This window comes from Bombyx mandarina, chromosome 24 (assembly GCF_030267445.1).
Source record: "Bombyx mandarina strain Sakado chromosome 24, ASM3026744v2".
Classification (NCBI taxonomy): domain Eukaryota; kingdom Metazoa; phylum Arthropoda; class Insecta; order Lepidoptera; family Bombycidae; genus Bombyx; species Bombyx mandarina.
The window spans coordinates 195,109-201,932 of NC_143230.1; the positions used below are offsets into that span (position 1 = coordinate 195,109).

A 6,824-nucleotide genomic window follows, 5' to 3' on the forward strand; every position below is an offset into this window, starting at 1 on the left:
ATACAGGTACTTCATGTACCATGAAAGATTATCATGGTAATTTCATTTACGAAAACCTTTTAATTGTCATTTCGCTTTTGCTAGCAGTTCCTTCTTCAAAGACTGAGGTAGAAAGATTATTCAGTGTTCTCAAATGTAAAAACTGACAAAAGAAACAGGCTTTCTAACGAAACCCTGAACGACTTGCTTCATAGAAAGTTGGGAATGCCAGCAAACAATTGCTTAATTTTAGAACCGAACAGTGTTAGGTTGCGTGCAGCAAAAGAATATAAAAGCAATGCGTCGACTTCCTTGAAAATTCTAATCCTATAGATCTATGATCTTCTGGGGGCGTTTAGATTATATATACCTACATTAAATAATATGCTGTGGTTTATTTTCTGTATTTTATTTATGCTTTCTATATAAAGGATTTATGAAAGTTGTTTAGGAAATTTTAGGGATAAATTCAAAAGAAACTAGGGTAAAATGTGGTAAAAAAAACGTAAGTGGAAACACTGCTTTGAAGTTTTCAAAACTCCACGGCCAATAAAACAATCTCAAAAAAAAAAAAAGTTTTCAAAATGTCGTACATAACGCTTTAATTTTTTAAATCGTTTTTTTTTGGTTTTGTTTTGAGTTATTTTACGTTGTAGTATTAATTTAGAGCAACTTTTAGCTTTGTGAGAATATTAGACGATTAGACATTGAGAAACTCTGTTTTGAATTCTCTTTAGACATAACTTGGCTCCAATACTTTTTTCTTCGTTAGCGTTTCGTAAGCCAGTGTAACTATTTTCATTTCAGAAAGTTTATTATTAAAAATCAGCATGCCTCAAGATCGAAAATGAAATGCTATTTCGGATGCCTTGATAACGGTGAGTTTACACTATTTTTCCGGTATATTATTTGCTAACAGAATTATTATTCATAATATAATTAAATGAATTAGCACCAACTAATGGTCCTTCCTATTTCTGCTGCCTAGCTATCATATATGTTAAGTTTTGATCAAAACAGTCGGTATTAAGTCTCGTACTATCACACACACACCTCAGATAATAAAATTGTCCCGAGTGGGTGGCAGTATTTATGTTTTGCAACTCAGCGTATTATATGCTTATTGTCAAGTGGGCCCGAACTAGTTTTTTGGAATGATCAATCAGTCATGATTTCCTGTTTAAATAAAATACAGCACAATTGATCTCACATCCAAAGTTAGATGATGGCATTCACGTTTTGTTTCCTAGTGTTTGATAACCAAGTTACACCAAGTGGCCTGTGACCACGTTCATCCTTCTACCCAATATAAAATAATGTTTTTATTTTTGTAGACAAAGGTTTGATAATGACAAAATTTTATGGAAAAATTATAAGGAGCACTAAAATGTCTGAAACATGAAAAGATTGATGCACTATATTTGAACCAGAACGTGTTATGTAATATATTAATTTGTAAGTATGATTACATTAACACAAAATTTTTCCTGGTCGTATTTTTTCAATATTTGTTACATACTTAAGATACTTTGTTTCTCCGTTTCAGAAGAGAAACTGATTCAGCAAGGAACGTGAACTCACAAGGGATCTTAATTTTTTTTAAATATGTTTATAATTTATAAATTAATAATTGAAATAGTTCATAAGAACTAAATTGATGCCAATTTTGTTTTAAAATAGGTTGTTTAGTTCTTATAGTTATAGTATTATGTTTGAATAGCTGTAATTAGTAAGTTAGTAATATATGAAAATACTGATATAAATTTTTGTAAATAACCTTTTGTAAATTCTACGAGAAGATGATTTTAATTAATGATCAAAAGTCAATGGTCTTCAAAAGCATTATTTGCAATTATTTAGATTAACTGTGGAATATATTTGCTAAGTTGTGTTTTCTGTATGAGCAGATATAAATGAAAATGCCCAAACATGATTATGTTTCTTACATTTTCATTATGTGAAATCAATATGCTTGTGACTTGAGTATATTAATAATTTATTAAAACTTAATTTATAGACAGCAACCCCTATGGCACTGCTGAAGTTTATAAGCACTGGTGACCACTTATCATGAGCCGGGTTGCATGCTGGTCTGCTGTTGAGTGCAATAAAAATTTTCGAAACCCTTTCTATTATTTAGATGTAATATTAATGTACATTTAATTTGGATTAAAAGATAAATTTACATTTTATGTTTGCATGTGTATGTTTATAATTCATTTGCATGTAATGAACATCAGTTTCTTTTGTAACAAAATGCAAACTAATGGTTTGTAATGAATGTAATTAACTTTAAGATGATTTTCTTTCAATCTGCTGTTTGTTTCATCTAGTATTACCAAAGCTAAAGCATCAGAAACGTCAGAATAGAAATAATTTAGATAGGGAATAAAAGTATAACTATTGTAATCATGTCTAAGATTACTATAAGCGTCATTAAGTACAAACTATCAATATTTAAGAGTACTTTAAATCATCTTTACATTTTTTAAACATTTTGTTTTTTTTTTGTTTTTCAAATCATGTAACAAAACGTTTGTGCAGAACAAAATGTCACATGTTATGAACATGATTGTGGGTTAATCGTTTCTTAAATTTCTAAATGTTTATAAGAATGCTAAGAATAATTTAGTATTCACTTTAGTGTGTGTATTATCTCTACAATGCTAGTTTAAATGACAATTATTGTATGACGAAGCATAGGTAGTGTTTATAGATGTAATATTTTCATACAAGGTCATGATCTGTCACGATCAACTTTAAGCAAGAACTGCTATCGTTAAGAAACAAATTTATTAAATTTAATTCAAATTGTCTACTATGTTTGTAATGGAAAGCTGACATGTTTATATTTCGCACAAATGACTTAATTGACATTGAATGATTTGATTATCTAGACTTAATTAACTTTTAGATAACTTTCGATTTAATGTTAATAAGTACGCTAGTAGGATTAATCTAGAGGAGTTATTGTTATTCGAAATTTTATACAATTGTACGTTCATACAATCTTTTAACAGAAAATTGTTTGTAATATAGGGAAATTAAATAGCTTACAGAGAATTACAGCTTTTTATTTAAAAAAACTGTTTTCTCTCTGTATGAAAAGATCTTATCGATTAGAATGCTGAACACAATCAAACATTCCTTAATAACTCATAAGTACTACCGGGAATTTCAGCGATTCTAAACGATAAGATTTTTTCATAAAGAGAGTTATTAAAAATATTAAAATTACTAAAAAAGCCACCTGGTGGGGGGTAGGGAGACTAATAATCGACTGTAGCGACGCCTGCTGGACCGGGCTTTAACTAAAGCAAAAATAAAAATGAGAGTTGCGCATCTATCTCTAATATATTAAGTGTATAATCTATGGATGAGTTGGTTGAGTTGAGGCCGAACGAGTGAGGGAGTCGAGCAAGTGTTGCGCGCGCATTATACTCGAGTCGCGCTTCGTGTTACCGAATGCTACGGAATGCCGTCGCCGAGCGTGGCTTCGTTCGGGTTCTGCCGAAATGCAATTATTGTTCTCCCTCACACGTATAGTTTTCTTTCGCTCAGAATTTAAAATGAAAGAAATTAATGACACACTATTACCATTTTTAAGTGTGAGTAAATAAAGCTTATTATCCAAGGGATTATCAATCCCAGGGAAATAAAAATATTTTATTTTAAAATTCTTTTCTTTTTTAGTTTATAGTTTACCTCTGACCTTCGAAGTGCATTGTTGACATTGTTGTATCAATCTTTAACTTGTTACGTTGTTACTTTTATTTTAGCACCCCTAATATTCCTTCTATAACTATATAATTAAATTCAAACAACAACACATACAAACAGTTAAAAAAATTAAACAAAAATAAACATGTTTGTAATTTCGTTTGATCTGAGACTTCCCGCCTCAGTTCAGCTCAAGTTGGCTCAACTCCCTCGTTTCCATTCATCTGATTCACGTTCACAGATAATAACCTCGCCGAACATTTTTCTCACGCACTCACTAGCGTGAAGAGGTTCGTGAGGCGGTTCAATATTGAAATTCGAGTAACTCTTTCAATTTACTGTCACGAGTACCTCAAATGAGGCAACTCATGAGTGAGGTACCCAACTCTACCTACTATATTAGATGATGACTTACCTCCAAAACGCTTTAAAACTTTCGTTTATAATTAAAGAGCTACAGTGAAATAAAATGAATTCTGTAAGTATCTATGAACTACATTGATAATAATAATTTTACTTTGAAAACTTTGAGTTCAAGTTTAGAAAATATATCTTTTTCAGTCAAGAAAGGCAGCAGCCATGACAAAAGATGAGACGATGATTCTAGCAGAACTTGTGGCGGCGAAAAAACATTTCAATAATAAGGCAACAAATGCCACAAACAATAAATTGAAGGAGCAGGCTTGGCAAACCCTTGTAAATGATTTTAATTCGTCGATTCGTCGTTTCCCACGAACTCCATCGCAGCTTCAACTAAAATGGGAAAACTTAAAGAACGCTACGGCAACATAAGAAACAACCTTAGTAAGGTTAGTATAATTAGTTGATTGTTTGTCTCTAATAACACATTGATAAACATGATTTTTTCTTCAGGTTGCCGTAGTATTTGAAATAATTATGCTCTTTGTTACAGGCTGGAGGTGGTAAGGATTGCAGATGAAATTTTGGATAAAGCATGCACATTGTTGTAGGTCACATATAATATTTTTAACACTTTTACAGCCAAGCGGAAACAAGATGGAAGAAAAGAAATGCAAGGCTAGCATAGGGACAATGCATTAGCAGAATATCTAATAGCAAAAAAGAGACTTGACTTGGAAAATAAAGAAAAGGAGATTGTTGTAGCAAAAGTTAAGTTATATTTAGATAATTTAAAAAATTAAAAATTACTTAAAAGGAATATTAAATTTCATAAATTAAGTAGGCAATAATAATTTTATATTAGATAGTTTTTTAAGTATATGTACAAATTCTAAATTAAATATCTTGCATGTACTAACTACCATGTAATTATCATTTTGGAAAATAAAAAATAGTCAAATTATCTTTGGAGTTTATTTTATAAATTATCTTTGGAAGCAATTATTTATAAGTACATAGTTGTATTTCAGATGTAAGTTTTGAAAAATTGTTACGAACAATTATATTATTTTCCTGTAATGTATCTGCGACTGAAATTTCTGATTCTAATTCTTCTAAATTCATACTTCTGACGATATTATGCAGCATGGCAGCTATAATAACAGCTTGCATATTTTCTAGTTTTAATCTACTTTTCAATGATATACAGGGAGTCTTCTTTTACAAACACCAATGCATCTGAAAATTATACATTATTCGCTTAAATTATTTTACAATACAGTATAACAAGCTCTTAACTAAAAAAAAAGATTACCTCTCTATAGTATTTCTTGTTTTAATATGTGATTCATTTTAAATCGTTCCGATTGAGTATGTGGGTTAATTAATCACGTTAAAAGATAGGGTTGTGGGGATAGCCTCTATCGGCAAGCAAATAGCAATTTCCAAGTCCACCTTGTTATCAATGTTCTCTTGATATGTAGATAATTTATTATAATAGTGTCATATTAAATTCATATAAACACCTAAATATATAATATAAATAAATAAAAATATATTAATAATAATATAAATAAGGTAATATAAATAAGAAATACCTTTTCAATCGGAATGGTTAATTATAGTTGTATCATGAGTAGACCCAGGCCATCAAGCAACAACATTTTGAAACATCAATGATGCATTGCACACAAATTACACATTCAAAATACTCTTTTTCTATTTCTAAATTCCTCTCCTATATTTGAATCTGTAACACAAATATAAAATGTAGAGGTATCAGTGTGTAATAAGAATGAAGGTAAATAGCCTACCAGGTTATTGTATTAGTATATGAATGTCATTTAGGGCACCATGGGAATCCAGCAGTATTATAGAATTCCTGTTGAGTGTGATTTTGTAACACAACAAAAATTAGGTATAATTTTGCTATTGCTATAAACAAATATAAGTTGTAATAACGAGTACTTTTATGGTTAAAATTTATCTTACCTTTTTGACGTTACACTCAAATATGGTCTCATTAAATTAATCAATTCATTCACAACACCTTTGCTCAGAAATCTATAGTCAAATTCGTAATTATTGATCTTCGCCATGTAATTCAGACGATCTTTATTTTCCTAACCATATGATATCGGCCTCACTATCACTATCTGCATCACAATCCATTATCATTTGAAATAATTCCATATCACTATCATCACTGCTACAATATGCCAATATGAAGAGAAACAATTATTAAATTATAGCGATTTACTTTCGAAAGATAAACATGTAACCGGCCGATTTTGACAGATAAGCGAATGCCCATACTAGAGATAGCGCCGCCTACCGGAGAGTTACTTAAAACTCATATTGAAACGGAAGTAAGCACGATTTGTATGAGCGTTCTATCTTTAGCAGGCTATCCGTCCTCCCGACGATGGATAGATAAATCCGATAGGAACTGCTGCCCGTCGATAGGTTATTGGAACGTAAGTAAGGACAAAAATATAGATTTGTCTATCTTTAGTAACCGAAACTAGGGATAGATAGGTTATTGAAAACGGCCGTAAGTCACGTAATATCCGGTTCTAGAATTTACTTCCCTGCACCGTGTTCCGTGAACGCTTCCGTAACCTGATGAGATCAGAAGTGAGACGTGGCAACCTTGACAACGTGTAGTCCGAGGTGCATCAGATTAAAAGAGCTGGTTCCGTATTACAAATATAAAGTCATCGTGACCTAATGGATAAGACGTCCGGTGCACTCGTGCGATGCGA

At 31.2% G+C, this 6,824-nt stretch overlaps 3 long non-coding RNA genes across 5 annotated transcripts; 2 read left to right on the forward strand and 1 right to left on the reverse strand.

Moving 5' to 3' along the window:
• Positions 1-499: 499 nt before the first annotated feature.
• LOC149499909 (uncharacterized) lies at positions 500-3,042 on the forward strand. The gene is made up of 3 exons (XR_016325347.1): positions 500-857; positions 1,314-1,434; positions 1,526-3,042. It is a non-coding gene; the product is annotated as an uncharacterized LOC149499909 (long non-coding RNA).
• Positions 3,043-4,139: 1,097 nt separating this feature from the next.
• Positions 4,140-5,023, forward strand: LOC149499910 (uncharacterized). 2 transcript variants are annotated; one of them, XR_016325331.1, is made up of 3 exons: positions 4,140-4,177; positions 4,261-4,508; positions 4,613-5,023. It is a non-coding gene; the product is annotated as an uncharacterized LOC149499910 (long non-coding RNA). The 2 variants fall into 2 exon arrangements; XR_016325330.1 differs by having other exon boundaries at positions 4,144-4,508.
• On the reverse strand, positions 5,021-6,616 carry LOC149499911 (uncharacterized). Of its 2 annotated transcripts, none has more exons than XR_016325328.1 (2): positions 5,658-6,616; positions 5,021-5,298 (listed from the first exon to the last, which is right to left on the reverse strand). It is a non-coding gene; the product is annotated as an uncharacterized LOC149499911 (long non-coding RNA). The 2 variants fall into 2 exon arrangements; XR_016325329.1 differs by having other exon boundaries at positions 5,021-5,585.
• Positions 6,617-6,824: the final 208 nt, after the last annotated feature.